The sequence below is a fragment of the Sardina pilchardus genome, chromosome 21 (assembly GCF_963854185.1).
Source record: "Sardina pilchardus chromosome 21, fSarPil1.1, whole genome shotgun sequence".
NCBI classification, from domain to species: domain Eukaryota; kingdom Metazoa; phylum Chordata; class Actinopteri; order Clupeiformes; family Clupeidae; genus Sardina; species Sardina pilchardus.
The window spans coordinates 15,323,011-15,341,667 of record NC_085014.1 but is presented as its reverse complement, the minus strand read 5'-3'; the positions used below and the strand labels follow the sequence as shown (position 1 = coordinate 15,341,667).

Genomic DNA, 18,657 nt, shown 5'->3' with positions numbered 1-18,657 from the left:
ATTACATTGCAAAACATATCCTTTTTTTTATTCCAACAACCGAAGCAGCTTTTGCAAACCTAAGGGTAACTTTAACAGGCTGTAGATAAATAAGCTGCTACTGCGGCAAAAGTTGATCGTAGACTAATATAAGTCTAAGGAGTGATTGAAAACATTTTGTGTCTTTTTCAGATCAGACTTCCACTGACGATATTACCAGTCATCAATGGCATAATTTACTACTGTATTATCACCAACAGGCTACACTGGGGAGTAAGAGTTTCCCAACCATATGAGGATAACATCAGACTGTGCTTTTGTGAATATGCATCTTTGGGCTATAAAGATTTGTAATGATGGACTTGGGAAAATAAGCACGTCCCGGCTTCCGTCCAAAGCCTGATTGATTGGACTCCCCGGCATATTCGTCACTTAAGCAATCAGATTCCAAAAAAAATCTAAAGGATATGGATTGCAGCCGCATTCAAATGATGGCTTAAACAAGCCAAGAGAAGATCGGCGAGTTAAAATGAAAAACGCTGAAAGAAGTCCTGCAGAGAGGCTCTAGTCGAGAAACTGGTTGTGTTTTCTTTTCTTCTAGTACATGAAAGTGGTCATATTTTTTTTGTTCCGTTGCCCAATAAGGAATAGGACTTTGATATCGACATCAGAATCTCTTATAATGACTAAGAATCATATAGTGAAATAGCCATTTGGGGCCCATGATAATAACATAACAACAGCAGTACAATGTGGATCATCACAGGATTAAGGTCTTGGATGTTAGGACTGCATCTCTCCATTTTCTCGTTAATTTTCGTGATGGCTCAGCCTCACTCACAAAGCAGTGTGAAAAGACAAGCAGCAGAGACAAGGCGAGACAGACAGTCTCTTGGCTGGATCAATGAAACAAAGTACTCCAGCCCTCACAATCCCGGCTCGCAATTTGCAGAAATACAGGCAATTAGTGTGGGGTGGGTAGCCGGCACTCTTTCAGGAGAATAGTCTCATCAGGCCCTGGGCTCCATTGCAGAGCGTGGCCACAGCATTTCAATTACGGAGCCGCTCTCCAGCAGAGGCTCAATGGCAGAGATGGCCACAGGTATTGAAAAAAGGGAAACATTTGTGTGTGAGTGTGTGTGTATGTGTATGTGTGTGTGTGTGTGTGTGTGTGTGTGTGTGTGTGTGCAGGTGTGGGGTTGTTTTCCTACATTTGACGACTGGCCTTGTGTCGTATAAACGTGGGTCGTGACGTTCAATTTCACTCTCCCTCTCCCTTTCGCCACCACCGCCGCCGCCGCCGCCGCCGCCGCCTGTGTTCTCGTGATAAACGGAAAAAGATCTGTTTGTTAGCGTCTGTTTGGTTGTTTTGGCAGGCGGGCGCTCGCGGCAGGCATCTGCCATTGTTGCTGCCTGGCCCCGCGGTGAACCCCGGGTGCCATTTTCAGGGCCCCTGGTCATACCACAGGAGCTCGACAGCGAGCGCCAGCGATGGACTTAGCCATGCGAGTCCGTGCGAGTGCATATAGAGGCAGCTCACTGGCTGACTGTAAAATGAAGGAGATAGCTTTTTTAAAAGCCAGGGGCCTCTCCTCTGAGGGATACCTTTCACCTGCAGCAAAGTGTCTCTGTAGCACACAGCTTCAATCTTCCAAGAGGCGACTTAAAATACCCACACAGCCCGCTGGAAGTACATAAATATATTCAGTACATGTTCCACTGACTTAACCGGCAGAGCCGGCTGCAAACATGACCGAGGTTATGGACTTGGTATGAAGAGAACCGGCATAGCATAGGACTAAAAAACCTTAACTGACCTTCTCAGTAAGGTTTCACGGCTGACTACAAAACTTAAACATTTGTAGGTCTAAAATGCAAAACCCCATAATGGCGGTTCCATAATTGCTCCACCGTGGTTGTTTTTTCAAGAGGAGTTATAACAGGTGAAACACGTCGTGAACAGTGTGTTCCAACGGGTTAAGAAGCGTGGGTGTTCAGATAAGAAGATGCATGCTTGCTTTCTCTTTCTGAAGACACCATGTTGTGAGTTCCTCACTGGCATTTCTCTGTGATGTTTAAAAAAAAAAAAACCCTAATAGGATCTACTTATCATGCGGTGCACAGCGTCGAAGCAAAGAGACTTCCAGAAGTCAGAATAATTATGCCGCGATCAGCAGAACTAATGTTCTCTTGCGTCCCTCTACTGCATTGAGTCCCCCCTTTTTCCCATTCTCCTCTGAAAACAAAGACCTTTCATTACGTTTTAGATTATATGCCGGCGGTAATTTAATTCACAACTTCAAAGTTATTCAAATAGAAGCAAATGAGGAGTGCTACAGTAGTTCTTAGTTACGTACGTGTGTGTGTGTGTGTGTGTGTGTGTGTGTGTGTGTGTGCACGTGTGTGTGTGACACAGGTCTGTGTTTACTTTGTAAATTGCTGGTCCTTCATGTGTCTTTCCTGTGATTACACCCTTCTATTGATCCTTCTCAAGCCAACCTGTTAAAGCGGTAATGAGCGGCAGGCCTGTATGTTCAAAGTACAGGGGAAAAGCATGATTCAGGTTGAAAACATGGGAGTCAAGCCATTTATTCCACGAGCAGAAAATAATAAGGGTCTGAATAGCTTACGCAATGTACCAACCCTTCTGCCTTTATACGCTCGCATTAAATTGCAAGGCTGCAATATGGCCGGACTCAAGCAATTAACAGTGTCTTGTGAATTCAGGTAGGCTACCAGAGATAACAAGGGCAGATCAAAAATAACAGGAAAGAAATCAGGTTAGAATTTCAGATCATCTCATACAGTAGGTTATATCTCGGTATAAATCTGCAATTGCAGTTGAACTCACTCCACATATCCCATTACAAGCTCTTGTGGATGGGCTTTATGTGATGACAAACAGAGGTTATAGTTAGGAGCAGTGTTGCAGACCACACAACCAATGACTGCGCTGATCGCGTCACTATTAAACAACACAGACTTGTTATCCTCTTTGGAATTGAGTAAACAACAGCATTTTAATCCTTCATTTGCAAGAAAAAATGGGTTTGCTTTACCTGTGAGAGTTTATTGTACCAATTTATGTTTTTTGTACTGCAGTACATCCCTTGGAAATCAGAGGTGAATGAGGCATTCCCAGACCAATCCTCATTTGGGAATATGTCTGGTGGTAGCCAGGTTAGATCATCAGTGTGAGTTTGTTTCGCAAGGCCTAGAAGTGTAACTGTCTTAAAATATCATTACTTTTTTGTTTGTTTGTTTGTTTAAACTACATCCATTGAAGGATAAAAAAAAGGTTCCATGCCAACTGGTCATTGAAATTTCTCATACAGTACACTATAAAGTTAGGGATATCTGCTGGACTTGCACATTCAAAATGTAGAGGACAAAATGGAAGATCACTGGTAAAGGTTATAGTGGATTTTTTCATCCTGAAATTCCAATCGAAAGCCAAATATCCCTGACTTTTTGTGAGTAGTGTATGTATTCAATGTTAAATCTGTGTTGGAGTGGACATCTGAAATAATTTCATTTTATTTAGGTAAAACATTTGTAGTGTTAATATTTCTGAACTTACAGTATGTTTGGTGGAAATTTGAACTGTATTTCAAATACACTAACCTGGAAGCCAGCCCAAAGTAACCTCACCAACAAAAATGTAGGTTGGGAATTGGAAATGATGTGAGTATGGCTATATCAGGCTGCAAATACCTACCATTTCCACTAAAATTACAATGATTCTAGGCTTTCTTCGACATCCCAATTGTAACATATTACAGAATGTCCTAGTGTGATCCATTTTTCTGCCCAGAGTAAAATGTTGCGAACACAATGTGCTGAAGTGGCATAGTTTTGAAATGAAATATCAATTTGAGGATGAAAATGTGCAAAAGATGTGTTGCTCCAGCAAATGATAATTTTGTTCCAATCCAATTGTCAAGGTTGTTCTAAGTCTAGTCATTGATGACAACACAGTTATCCAACATAATCACATAGTTTGAGGTACAGACATGTCTGCAGAAAATGGCAGGCGTTTACCCTGATGTGAAACTATGCATATAATTGTGCATAATTGTGTAAAATTACTTTGACAAGACAACGGAGCATTTTGCCTTGTGGATGTGAGATATAAATATTGAGTTATACATAGAAAGCTTTAATCAGAAGAAATAAGAAAGAATGGGACTGATTTGACCATGAAACCCTTAGTCTAACAATAAACATATATTCTAAGAATATGAATTACTCTCAGCATATTGTAGTTTATAGCTCATGTTGCCATGGCATGAATTATTACTTCCTTAAATACTGAAATGCAAGGTTAACTCCATCAGAATCAGAATTTCAAACAAGGCTCTGCCTTGGGAGTAGCTAGAACCCATTTATGATTTCTCTGTGGGGTTGCATAATGGGTTGTGGGCTGTGACTCCCACACACATATCCTTTCCTCTCTGTCTGGGACATTTCAAGCAATCCGAGCAATGGCTGCATTTGTCCCTCCACCTAAATAACACAGAACTGTATGTTCTCTCCCGAGGTATATGGCAGATGCTCTCGACTCCTGCGTCGTCTACCTGTCCAAGGGGACCGACAATCTTCCCCCGAGGCCTGTGTTGGCTTAAAGTGGTTCTTTGCCAAGGTCTCACTCCCATATGCTGTCTCGGGGCTCGTCACGGGGGACATGACATAGAACCCTCTGCTTTGAGCAGGGTTACATCCACCTGAACTTTCAATCTAAAATTAAATCTTCACGGAGCAAATTAAATCTTTGCAAAACGCACGTGTCTCTGAAATTGGAGGCAATCAGACCTCCACCTATCTGCTCGAATCCGCAGTCCCCTGGCTACTGGGGGTTGTAACCTTCATGTCACTGCGCGGAGGTAATTACGCTACAGAACAGACAAGAGGCTTGTTTTGCACTTCAACATTTTTTCTTAAGTCGAGAAATCTGCTCCGTGTCAGTCAGGGAGAACAAAAGGCGTATGATGGTGAAGACTTCAACACGGCAGGCAGGCGGGCGGGCGGGTTGGGCGGGCGGGCGGGCGGGCGAGTGGTTCGGCTGTGCGTTTTTGCGATCTGAAGTGGCACGGTGGCCCGGACGTGTGGATATAAAGGCGAGCCTGAGGAGAGAAGGTGCAGAGGCAGCAGCTGGAGATGCGACGTCTGACCCGGCGCTTCTCCTGCCGGGCATGTAATGCTGTTGTCAAGGCCACACAGCCCCCCATGGCGAGCAAAGGAAATCAAACTTGACGCTTTCTTGCCACCACCACCCCCCCCCCCCACCCACACACAACCACCCACCCCCACACACACACAACTCCACCCCCTCCACAGTCCGTATCTAAGCCGATTACCTTTTCGCCGATTTTGCTCCTTGCATCCCTTTCTTTCTTCCTCTCTCCCCGTGTGAAGCAATGTTTATCTGGAAAATTCATCACAAAGGTTGCCGTGTCACAGCCGATATGTCATGGCGGGCCCCGTCCGTCCTAGAAAGCCACCGTTGACCCCCCGGGGGCGTCGAATCGGAGCAAGTGCCCCCGTTTGCGGAGAGGGGGGACCTCGTCTTCGCAAAATAACTTGCGAGAGCGTAAAAAACGCGAGCCTTCCTTTTGTGCCTAATAGAGGCGGTGATGTAAAGTTGCTCCGTGCACGGCTGGGTGGCTCAGACGACCCCGCGCTGGTATAGCCACACAGCCAGGACCTCCCACTGGATCCATGAATCAGTTTAGTGCTAAATTGACAAAGTTACTGGATGTGACAGGGGCAGTCATAAGATTGCATTTTGTTGGATCAGTGTTTCTCGTTTCACTCTCACTCTCTCTCTTGCTCTCTCTCTCTCTCTCTATCTTTCTCTCTCTGTTGCAGCGATTGCTCTCTCAGATCGCTGCTGAATTTAAATTGATATGATTTATCTCGAGCCAAATCACGGTCGTGCCTTTGCTCCGTGGAGATAGAAAGACATGAAGTCCATGCGCTGTAAAGACAGGACGATTACAGTTCGGGGGGGAAGGCTTCCTTCAAATATCCATGATTTGATTTGAGCTGACTTGTAACCAGCGAAATGTCAACCATTCGTCTAATGACCCCCGTATGAAAAGATCAGCCATAGAAAAGGGGGATGTTTGTGTATACCGCACGTCAGGTCTTCCACCTATTCTCCATCTTGTTTATTGACTCGCTGGGGTACAGCTTTGCTTCATGTTTGCTATTTTTTTTTTTAATCTAGAGTAAAAGGATTTCCATTGGAAAGGATGTCCGGGCTGCCATGTTCCGCGCTTGGAAACCTCAGCTGTTCTCTCGCGGTACACGGCTGTGAAAGGAGCATCCCATTTGTCTCCCTCAAGGCGTTTCCCGCGGCTGTCTAGGCCCCTGTGCTGTGTTCCTCAACCTTCAGGACTAAGTGGTTCTCTCACAGTCCGTGTGAAGGGTTCCTGTAACTGCTGTGGAGAGGAATGGGCTGGGGGCTGGGGCTGGGGGTGGGGGTGGAGGTGGAGGTGGAAGCTGGGAGAGTGTGCTGCCATGACTGAAGAGGTCACTCTGCACACACACACACACACACACACACACACACACACACACACACACACACACACACACACACACACACACAGACACTCAAGCGCACGCGCACACACACACACACACAGACAGACACACACACACACACACACACACACGCACGCACGCACACACACACCACTCTGCTGGTTTTTGCCACTTTTTTTCCAAGAGGAAAAAAAAAATTGCACTCTGTAGTCTCAGCGACACAATGAATTGAATCGAATAGGTTCCCCCCCTAATACGCCCCGAGAGCTATGGGTCCAGACTGTGAATAAAGGCACCTAAGAGTGACCCCTCCCACCCCACTGGGTCGCCCCCGCCAATCCCCTCGCTGCCCGCCTGGTTGCCGCAGTGGGCTGGACTCGCAGGCAGACTTCAGTCCCGGCCCCCAGTAGAAAACCAGAAATAATCGAATGTTCAAGCTTGGGCTGCTCCCAGGCCTGACACAGATTCATAACCAGAAATAATCACAGCAATCACAGGTTTCCTTTCAGGAAGGGATGAATTCATCGACCGGAGCCTCGATCAATTTCCTCCACTGAGCCGCAAAATGGAGTTACAGGCCAACGGGACTTCGGACAATATTTGGTCTCCGTGTTCACAAACATCAAGTTTGCTGTTTTATTTTTTTCACCCTTCTTTTTTTTTTAGCTGACTGATGTGCACATTTGAATTAAGTGACACTAGAGCTCAACAGCACTTGAGGACATGAACCCTACAATGGCTTCTTTCTGCAGCTAGCATTATATATACGGCGCTGTCAGATTCATTCTGAAGGACAATTTCAAAAGCAGCGCAGTGCAGACTATTTAATGCCATCCATCCATTCCCTATCTCATTCGCTAGGAGAACAAGGGGCACAGGGACATCAAGCGATACCACCAACCGAGACAAATACAGCCCACAATGTCATCATGCCTTGAAGCTAAAAGCAACTTTAAGGTTAGCTGCCTTCATCTCTAAGCTGCCTTCATTAGCTTCATAGCCCCCAGTTCAACTATGTTTAAATCAAGCTGCATTAAACACACACACACACACAGACACACACACACACACACACACACACACACACACACACACATTATGGGTTACTTAGGCCAAAACTGTAGCTCTAAGCATTTGTCTTTAAGCAAAACAAGGCAGAGGTCTATTTTTTTCCTCACCGGCGGCGGGGAAAAAAAACTGTAAACAAATCAGAAATTCCATCTTGGACTTAATCTGTTCTTCCAGCCTCGAGGCCTGGTCTACCCACTCAAGGGTCCCCCCCTGCAATCGACTGCCACTCTCCAGGGAACCAGCAGAAGAGGAAAGCGCAACAGCATGGAAATCTCAATACACAGTTCACCCAGATTGGTATTGGAGGGATTTACAGTACACTGGCTATAATGTGCAGCCAAGCATTGATAATGAAACAGCCACACAGGCAACATTTGTGAGCAAAAAAAAGAGAGAGAGAAAGAGAGTGAGAGAGAGAGAGGGTTAAATAAATAAAGAAAGAAAGATAGAAATAACAAGGAAGCACACATTATGCGAGATGCTCTCTCCCCCATTTACACCCGTCTAGTTAGTTAGCGGATGACCTTTTTCCCCACTCTCTCATTTGGACTGCCAGGGAAGTCGGCCTTTAACAATCAGCAAAAAAGCAGAGAGGGCTGGGGGAGAAGGTAATGGGGCTGGAGGAGCAAGCGTGTCATTTTTTTGTGGTGGTGGATTTGTTCCAACAGTGCACTCTGAAGCGGCGGAACGACTCGTACTCCCTGCCGGGGTATCCCAGGTAACATTACCTGAGGCTGCCTCTCTCCTCTCCTCTCTCTCTCTCTCTCTCTCTCTCTCTCTCTCTTTTCTCTCTCCTCTGGCGGCATTTAAGGACCTGTCAAGAGGAGGGGGCGTCGCATTTCATAAAACAATTATCAAAGACGGGCCGTGGCAACATGCCCGTTAGGGCTGATTGCGTTCCCGCGGACCCGCGCCGCCTTCGCCACTGCAGCCGCGCTAAATGATTTATAGGCGATGGGAGATCCAAGGCTGCACACTGCACAGCGCGGAGCCCAGACGCCTGCACACGACACGGCACACAAAAAGAGAAATGTGGACGAAGGGAGAAGAGGCAAAGTGCGAGTGACACTACATTTAAGAAGGACGAAGAGGGAAAACAAGTGAGAGAGTGAGGGAGAGTGAGGGAGAGAAAGAGGGAGAGAGAGAGAGAGATGGATGGATGGAATGGTGATGTCCATGAGAGTGAACTCACAGGTTGTTGAGGACACTAAATCAGCATTTGCACATCCTAGAAAGCACCTGTGTTTAGATAGCGACGAAAAGCAGACTGTGTGTGTGTGTGAGTGTGTGTGTGTGTGTGTATGGTGGGAGGGGTATTGGAGCAATATTTTCTGTCTCCTTCTTGCCAGGCCAAAGGGAGGCAGATAAGCACCCAGGCGCAGAGTGCCAGCCAGATCACAGACAGGTTCTGGGACGCCGGAGGGATGGCAGGCCATCGTTTTCCCCCGCGCACATTAGGGGCTAACACACAGCATCACGTATCTGTTATTGCCTCCAAAGTGGTCCCTGTGACACCCGCGTCCGTCTGGCGGAGGGTGTGTGTGTGTGTGTGTGTGTGTGTGTGTGTGTGTGTGTGTGTGTGTGTGGCGGCCCCTCCCCTGGCCTTGTGCTGTGCAGGCAGGCAGGACCACAGCCCATCGGGGGGAGAGGGGGGGGGGGGGGGGGGGGGTAGAAGAGGTGGGGAAAAAAGAAGTAAATTAACCCCACGCACAACTGCCAAATAACAACGGCAATTTCACACCTGAGCGAACAAAAACACGACCATTCGTTTCTCGTCCTGACAGGCAAAAGAGGGAAAAAAGAAAAAGAAAAAAAAAAGCCCCTCACGTTTAGCTCGGGCGGGCAACCAACAAGAGGCTGGGATCACCATCAGTCAGGCTGGTGTTTGCCGCACGAGTGAAGGCATCCGTCATACGAGTGCGATCGCTGATTACTTTCATAATGGACCTGTGCTTAAAGCAACGTTTTCAAACTATTAATCCACGCAGTAATGGAAAGGAGGCGCAAAGGGTGGTCCGACACGCATGCACTTTGCGTTCGTTTGCTTTCGTTTGCTTTGAGGATCTGAAGGCGTTGCCCGAAGTGGAGGATGTACTGGAGTTTGCATCAGATTACTGATGCTTGTTTGAATCTGCGCTCTGTGAAATGTCAATTCCACAAAAACATGATGTTTGCGTCAGCGAACACCCTGCTGTACCCGCTAAAGACCCAAAGGTTTATGGCTAAAAATGGCCACAAAACGATGACTACCATAAACAAAGAGGTCGTTCATGAGGTATAAACACACTGAAATGTCGTTTCACCACCTTCTGCTCTGGAATAATATTGTTATTGTAGAATCAAATTATTATCACTAGACACTAAATTAATTCATCAACACATCAAAACAAAACAAAACAAAACAAAAAAACTAGGCGATACAGTAACTAATAATAGACTTAATATAAACAATGTTTAAGGATTCTTCTTTGTTTTTTTATCAGTAAGTATATTAGCATGTGATGTACATTTGTACAAAAATAATAGATATTGCAATAGTAAACAAAATCAACAACTTCTGTATGCAGTTAGAGAGACACAAGAAAAATAACTCGGATCGGCTTCCCTGGAAAAAATGTGGGCATTTCTAGAAGAGAGAATGCCATGATAATGTGTACTGACCATCCATACATGTAGTATTTTCTGTCAAATCACTGTACAGGGGGAAAAAAGCTATGTGACATCTCACCCAAACAAAGTAAATAAAATTGACGCCAAAATCACAACAAACGGGCAAATGGAGCTCCACAGAGGAGTGAAGAGGGCAGAGTGAGGAGTAGAGTGAGGAGTAGAGGGGCTCGAGAGCCTTTTGACATCTTCCTCACAGTGAGCAAACGCAATGTGACATCAGTGAGAGAAACTCCCAATTAAGGGGCCAACTGAGTCCTCCAGCAAAGCCTTGCTATTTTATATATATATATTCTTTTTTTACAATACATGGAAACTCTTACCAAGTGTAGGGCCAATTTGCCCCCCCCCCCCCCCCTTCCCCCAGGCTAGGGTAGAAGAAGGGCAGAGGATATTACTAGCATGGCCTGAGAGTGAGCAATGTCCACTCTCCTCCAGCGGAGAGATGACGGTGGATATGATCATAACCCCCCCTCCTCCTCCTCCTCCTCCCCCGCTATCCTCCACCTCCAGCCAAAGTGGACTGAAGTGCCTGTGCATCGGATCGATAGGAGGATGTATTTTTTCCTGTGGTACTCCGAGGGAAGGTATTGACAAACTTCAGATCATCCTTACCTGATCTACAAAGATATCATCACCGCCTGCCTGCTGCGACAGTCTGTTTCCCTGGCAACTATATTCTGTTATAAAAAAAAAGATATAGTCTTGTACACTGTCGTAAATTAAAATGCTATCACCAGCTGTATGTGAGAGAGGGAGGCTGTGAGTGTGAGTGTGTGTGTGTGTGTGTGTGTGTGTGTGTGTGTGTGTGTGTGTGTGTGTCTGTGTGTGTCTGTGTGTGTGTGTGTGTGTGTGTGTGTGTGTGTGTGTGTGTGTGGGTACTCTAATACAATTTCCGGTGTGGCGCACACATTTCGCCAATTCCAGAAACATAGGCATTCATTTGCATGACTTAATGTGTCCAAAACCAGTGATTGCCAGGCCCTTTGCTTAGCGACCAGTGCATTACTGAAGTAGTGGCAGTGTGTAGCGATGATAGAAAGGCAGTGAATTATTTGTAATTATGTGTCAAAGTGGAGGGAGTCTTTTTTTGAACTCCAAATCATGTGCCAGGACATTAAAAACACAACTCACTCCCATTTGACTTGAACAGAGAGCTCTTTAAAAAAAAAAAAAATCAGTATGTAAATCCATTTTCCTTCAACAATTTTTCCCCCCACATTTATGGACAAAAAAAAAGATGGATTACTCAATTGGACTTTTTTTGCATAATCCTCGGGGGATAATACTCCTGACTGGGGATGTAACATTATTTACTGCAACAGCTTATCACGCGAGGAAAAGAAAAGGACGGGAGACGAGAAAACAGAAACTCGTAATATTTGGAGGGAGTTCTTAGCTATTGCTGAGCTACGGTTGCCATGGAGTGAACTAATTAGCGAGTCGACACATTGGAGGGTGACTCGGGTGACTCAGCGCATATCATTGTGCGAAAAACGGCAGTCAGTAAATTAACGTTAAGTGGCTGTGAACTAAAGCATTGTTTGCACAGCTGCGGCCCCGGTGAAGTAGGTATGTGTATATTTCTGAGCAAGTCCCTGGCTAGATTGTTTGTGTGTGTGCGTGTGTGTGTGTGTGTGTGTGTGTTTGTGTGTGATGGGGGGGGGGGGGGGTGGGTGGGGAGGGGGAGGAGGCAGCCTTCATGGCTGTTTATATAAATGCTGATAAAATGTTTCCCATCTCCCTAATCTTTTTAGCTCTGGATTGGTTGCAGACAGGGTAGAGGCACGCTTGCGCTTTAAGCCCTACATGTGGAGTGTTTGAGCCTTTATTATTCAAGTGACTAGTTTACCTGAGCCCTTGTATCCCCCGCCTAGCATGTTTGCCTTGACCACATTCACAGTGCTCTAGCACCAGAGGCACACTGCCCATAAATTGTATATTGCATATAAATTGAGTTTTATATTGTCTATATATTGTCTTTCCAGCTAGAGAGTGACACCGATGGCCAGGACTAAATTCCAGGTGTGTGCTGACTCACTTGGCCAAATAAACCTGATTATGACTCCCTGGGCCTTCTCTCTTGCTACCGTAATTTCCCAACTATTAGCCGTGGCTTGTACATTGATTTTGCAAAATTTCTTCAGCTATGAGGTTAATACAGGGGGGGGGGGGGGGGGGGCAGTTAATATGGTGTTAATATGGTTTTGTTTCTTTTGACTTGCATAAAACTCCTGCGGCTTATACACGATGCGGCTTATATGCAGGAAATTACTGTAAATTCCAGGTGTGTGCTGACTCACTTGGCCAAATAAACCTGATTATGATTCGCTGGGCCTTCTCTCTTACTAGAAGAGGAGGGGAAATCTGTGACATTTAAATCAGTGGCATCATCTGTAGCTGCTGCAGCTACTGTGCGCCCTCCTCTCACTTATGTAATTCAGTTATAAAACTATTATTACTCGGAATACAACAGTGCTGGAACAATCATCAAGGCTAAGTGAACTCTTGAACCGTTTGTTTGATCAGGCCACATGAAACGTTTTGTAGCCACTGTGCCATTTTGCAAAGTTCATCCGGGCAGCGTTTTCCACTAGTTGGAGATCTCCGCGGCAACTTGTCATCCCATGTCTCATCTCATCATCACATGCGTATACAGTATGTTTATTTTCTGCTCTGCGCTCCTACATACAGCACAGCACGGCACAGCACAGCACAGCACGGAGGATTGGGAGCTTCAAGACATTGGGGGTGGGAGCTGAGATGGGAGTGGGTGGGGGGGGGGGTAAGATTGTGCATGTGTGTGTGTGTGTGCGTGTGTGTGTTTGTGCGTTAGTGTGTGTGTGTGTGCGGGGCGACATGCTGTACATCATCAGTCACGTTAGTGCAAACAGATGCCGCTGCCAGCAGCCCTTTTGATTCGCTTAAAATGCTGCACACAACAGAAATGTTCAGACTCTTTTTTTTTTTTTTTTGCTCAACTGTTACATATTTCCGCGTATTTGTCTCCCCGATTCAGCCCGTGGCAACCGCCCATGTATCAATGTCAGCTCGCCGTCGACAGCCCGCAAAAGAGCCGAACTCAGCAAATGGCATGGCACATGGGTTGTGCGAAAGGGGAGCGCCTGATGAGACTTCCCTGGCTCCGCTACACGGCAGGCGGGCAAGCGAAGAGGCAGGGGGGGCCCACAGGCTGGGGGGGGGGGGGGGATTGAATCGTGTGTGAGAGAGCGCCCGGGCATTAATTGGTGGGCTGTTCTCCCCCTCACGCCGTTCAGGGTCCCCCGTGCCTGGTTTCGCGTGAAGTTTAATACGCCTATTAAGAGAGTACTGCAGAGTAGGGACGGGGTGGGTTTCATGACACCGTAAAAGGAGCAGCACGCCACATATATATCAGCACTGTTTGGGGGTGGGGAGGACGGGCGAGGGGGGGTTATCTTTTTTTATTTTTTCCGTTTCGTAGCATGAACGCCCTGCTATGCTCTTCTCAGAAGACTAAAATGCGAGTTGACAAATGTGAAAATTGAAATAGGGCAAAGAGCTTGCATGTCCTAACTCAGCGGGTCATACTGGAGCTGGGTGTGTGTTTGTGCGTGTGTGTGTGTGTGTGTGTGTGTGTGTGTGTGAGTGTGTGCAGGGGTTGCACTCTGGCAAAGAAGAGGAGGACATCCTCTGGCCCAAGCAGTTTGTCGCCGGTCAATTAGTCCCATTTTTTTGTGGCCCGCGGGTGGAAGGGACAATTAAAGAGGACGCAGGTTGCGCCAGAGGGAGACCACTCACATCCAAGAGCGCTTAACCGAACTGATGGGATCGGGCCACTGAGGCCAAACACTGGGGACCAATGGCGCTCATAATATTATGTCTCAGGACAACCCAGGTAAAAAAAAAAACTATTGAAAATATACTTTTTCAGAGTGTAATAAGTACAGTGTGTACTTTTTTCGTCAAATCCAAGTATATTTAAGTATATTAAAGTATGTATTAAGTTCATCGTAATACAAACTTCACTATACTTCAAGTGTGTAGGGTATGCTAAATTGGAACAACTATTTACAAACTTCAAGTGCACTGAAGTACACTAATTAAAATGAGCAATTAAGCATACTTACAGTACAATTACATTGTATGACCATTCTAATAGAAGTACACTTAAAAAATAATTGGAGCTCAACTTACAGTTGAGTTTAAGTACATTTTGTACATACTGTTATCATACTAAGTATTACTATAAAGTATGTTAATTTAGTATGCCTCTTTAATATTTCAAGTGATCTACAAATGCACTTCCGTACTATATTTAGTGCATTTAAAGTGTCCCACTATGACAATGATAACATATTTCAAGTGAAGTTCAATTACAAGCTAAACATCATAGACACATACTTTCAGTGCAATATTATTATATTTTATTGTAGAAAAGAACTGTCTTTGAAGTATATTTTATCTGTACTTTAATTCCCATATTGTTATACTTTGGCATACATGTCGATATTACACTTTAAGTGTATTACATTACAATTAATTTCAAGTGCATTACAACAGATTACAAATCTCATTTCAGAAAGGGAACTTTATTACAATAAAATTACAAAAATACATAATTCAAGCAAAGGATATATAATGCTAATAACACAATAACAGGAACATAACTACACATCACCATTCACATTTATTGAATATTACAACACGCAAATGCAGCAAAGTCCCTGAATTTGCATGAATTGGTGAACGTGCAAGATCACAAAATCATGGAGGGCCTGCACAATGCTAATGAGGGATCGGTTCAAGGTACTTCAGTCATAGTACCATGTCTTCACTGCAAGTCTCACTGCTAGTGCGTGGTGAGTCGCTTTGGCTGGAGGAAATAGATGAATCTGCCATGTTGTTTATGACTGCTTTCAGTGATGACACCAGTCCTGGCAGCTCTAAAACAAGGATGCAATATAAAAAGGGTCAGTATCACATTATGATACAAAGAATAAGTATCACATTGTGTCAGAAAATAGAGCATATACAGCGAGGATAAGTATTGGAACCCATGCTAAAGTTGACTAAAAAAATTAGGAAATATCCAACCTTTAAGGACACCAATTGTCTTTGTGAGTGAAATGTATAGCAAATAAATAAATGTTCTTCCTTAAAATACAGGGGTCATAAGTATTTGCTCCCATATGTTAAATTCCCATAGAGGCAGGAAGATTTCTATCTTTAAAAGCCACTTATTTCATGGATCCAGTATACTAGGCATCCTGATAAAGTATCCTCAGCCTTTGGAATTAAAATAGCCCCACATCACATACCCTTCACCATACCTAGAGACTGGTATGATGTTTTTTTTTTCAGTTAGCCTATTAGCCGGTTTGGCATTGAGCCCAATGAGCATCAAACCAGCTAATAACTGAAAAAAAAAGGTCAGGTGAGGTCAGGACTGTGTGCAGGCCAGTCAAGTTCATACACACCAAACTATATCATTCACTTCTTTATGGACCTTGCTTTGCACACTGATGCACAGTCATGTTGGAACAGTAAGAGATTTTGGACAATTCCATGCTCCCAACTTTGTGGGAACAGTTTTGGGAATTGCCCCTTTCTGTTCCAACATGACTGTGCACCAGTGCACAACGCTAGGTCCGCAAAGACATGGATGACAGAGTTTAGTGTTAACTGGCCTGCACAGTCCTGACCTCAACCCAATAGAACACCTTTGGGATGAATTAGAGCAGAGACTGAGAGCCACCTCGTCCAACATCAATGTACAACCTCACAAATGCGCTTCTGGATGAATGGTCAAAAAAGCTATAGCTGCAAAGGGTGGACCAACATCATATTAAACTCTATGAATTAAGAATGGGATGTCTATTGACATCACTATACTTTTGGCAATATAGTGTACGCCGATGCAAGCTCTATAGTGCTTCATCAATGAAAAATACTGTCCGTCTCCACGACTTCTTTGATGCATTTTCATGCAGAAAGAGAGTCTGAGGTCCATTTTCACCGAATTTACACTGTTTTTTGGGATATTCATTTACACTTACCAGGTATTCCTTTGAGTTTCTCAGGGCCTTCAAGTACACAACAAGTGCTTGCAGGTGGCAAACTCTCAACGAGCCAATGATGGGATTCTGCAAAACAGGGAAATATAATAATAACACTACTTTACTTACAAATTAAGCATCTTAATGTTTACTACGCCTTTACCGTGCAATCCCCCAATGTTAACTTGGAGATTTGGGTATTGGGATGCAATGCCTGTTTACTGCTCCATGGATAGAGGAGTTTCAAAAGACTCTCAATACATTGGAAATGCATTATAAGATGTATGTAATGCTCATGACTTAGAGAGAGGTGGGGCATGTGACAAGGTGTGTTTACGTAATCACATGTAGAGGTTCATATAATGCATTTCCAATGTATTGAGAGATTTTTTGGAACACATTGATCTTCAATGCAAATCTATTCATGGGGTAGAAACAGGTAGTGCAACCCAAAAATGTAAATGTTAACATTCAAATTCGTCATGTCAGCATGGTCAAAAATGTTTCGTTGACAGGTGCATGTTACGGCCCTGTAGCTCATGGCCTAATATTGGTTTTCAAAGTGGGAGGCACAAAACAACTTCTCACTAACCCGATCAATGGCAGCCATGATCTCCTTAATCTTATGTCTTGTTTCTCCTCCCTTCCTATGGCACTCAGCAGACAGCCTGGAGCAGATGTCAAGTTCTGGCATAAACTTGGACTTCAGTTGCACAATGCGTGTGAAATTCTGCACATCTTGAACCATACGAGGGTAGAGGGGACAGAAAGAATGTACAAAACAACCCAGCATTTGTAGAAAGAATTACAATTAGCATACAGAAAACATTGATCTAAGTATGATATCTGCTTCAGTGACTATGAAGAGCATTCCATGCTTATAATAAACAGGGACAATGATAATAATTATGCACATAGGTATGGGTGTCTACCGCAAAAGTAACCATGAGCTAACCTGTAATGCTTCTGTAAGAGAGACCTCAATGACGCTGATGTCTTGCACTCTGCACTCCCACGTCTGTGGAGAAAGTATATCAAACTCAACAAATTTACACCATGCAAAACTATAATAATATCAGATTACTGAAATCTTTTAGAATTTGAATTAAAAGTTGGGAAGAAAACATTTAATTACATTGAGGCTTGTTTGTGATTAACAAATCACTCAAACATTTAGAGTAGGCAGCCTCTACCATGATCATGAAAAACTTACTTGCTTTACTCGTTTAATATAGAAGTCGAATGAGAGCAAGTAGCCTACAATAATGCTGATCACATCATACAAAAATAATGATAAGTCTAACGTTTGTGTAACTTGTCCTTCAAAGATAGTCTGCACGTGATAAACGTTACAGAGAGACTAGGCAAGATGGTGTGGTTTGCTACACGGACATTCAAATAATTCAAATGTTTGTGGACGAACTTTAGTGTCTGTAACAACGCAAATTGTTCATGACACATAAGGACAATTTGGTAACACAGACTGGCCTGCACCTACGTTTAAACATTAAACTTTTCAGATAATAATCTAACTATTAGTATTCTAAGCCTAACACATAAACATAGGCTGGGTTTGTGCGGGGCTAGCTAGCGGCTATCTTATGTTAGCCGTTAACTGCTAGCTGCATGAAACAGCAAACACATGAAGTCGTCCTGACCTGGTCACATCCATGAACATTCAATTGTGTTTTATGAAACAAACCCATCAAGGCATAACCACCCCTATTTTCGGCAGGGAGTAAAACTGACCTGGGAAACATGATACAATTCTAACGTTAGCCTGAGATGATTAGCTGTTAGCTACTTAGCCGCCCACATGAGATCTGCTGAACCTCATGTGGGCGGCTAAGTAGCTAGCAGCTAATCATCTCAGGCTAACGTTAGAATTGTATCATGTTTCCCAGGTTTGTTGTCATGCTAAACTCCCTAAAATTACACCGAACTCAAAATAAGAACACTGTGTGTTTAGCAAATACATACCTTACAATCCACGAGTGAGGGAGAAGAGGCAGACCTGCCACAGCCGGAGACCCTCGTTTGTGCGTTTTGAAATAATGCTTCTACGGCGACCATAGAGTGACATATTTCCTCCAAACACGAATGCATTTCGTATAACTGACTCCTTTTCACCTAGAAACCTAATTTTATTGTGTAAATCCTACGAAAAAGGATTCATTAAGATGAGCAATAGTGAGATTTCATTTTTTTGAGAGTGAGTACTGCCAAGTACTGAGATTCTGATACTGAATTGACATGTAAATACAATATCTGTAAAAATAATTAGGCTACTGTTCTTAAAGTGACTTTTCTGTCAATCAAGTGTTTATTAATACATGGTGGTGATAGTGTAGAC

General features: G+C 44.2%; 1 long non-coding RNA gene across 2 annotated transcripts; it reads right to left on the bottom strand.

The window, feature by feature from the left end:
• Positions 1 to 14,821: 14,821 nt before the first annotated feature.
• On the bottom strand, positions 14,822 to 18,328 carry LOC134069349 (uncharacterized). 2 transcript variants are annotated; one of them, XR_009936811.1, is made up of 5 exons: positions 18,285 to 18,328; positions 17,260 to 17,322; positions 16,897 to 17,042; positions 16,305 to 16,391; positions 14,822 to 15,191 (listed from the first exon to the last, which is right to left on the bottom strand). It is a non-coding gene; the product is annotated as an uncharacterized LOC134069349 (long non-coding RNA). The 2 variants fall into 2 exon arrangements; XR_009936810.1 differs by lacking the exon at positions 18,285 to 18,328 and having other exon boundaries at positions 17,260 to 18,071.
• Between the last annotated feature and the right edge of the window lie 329 nt (positions 18,329 to 18,657).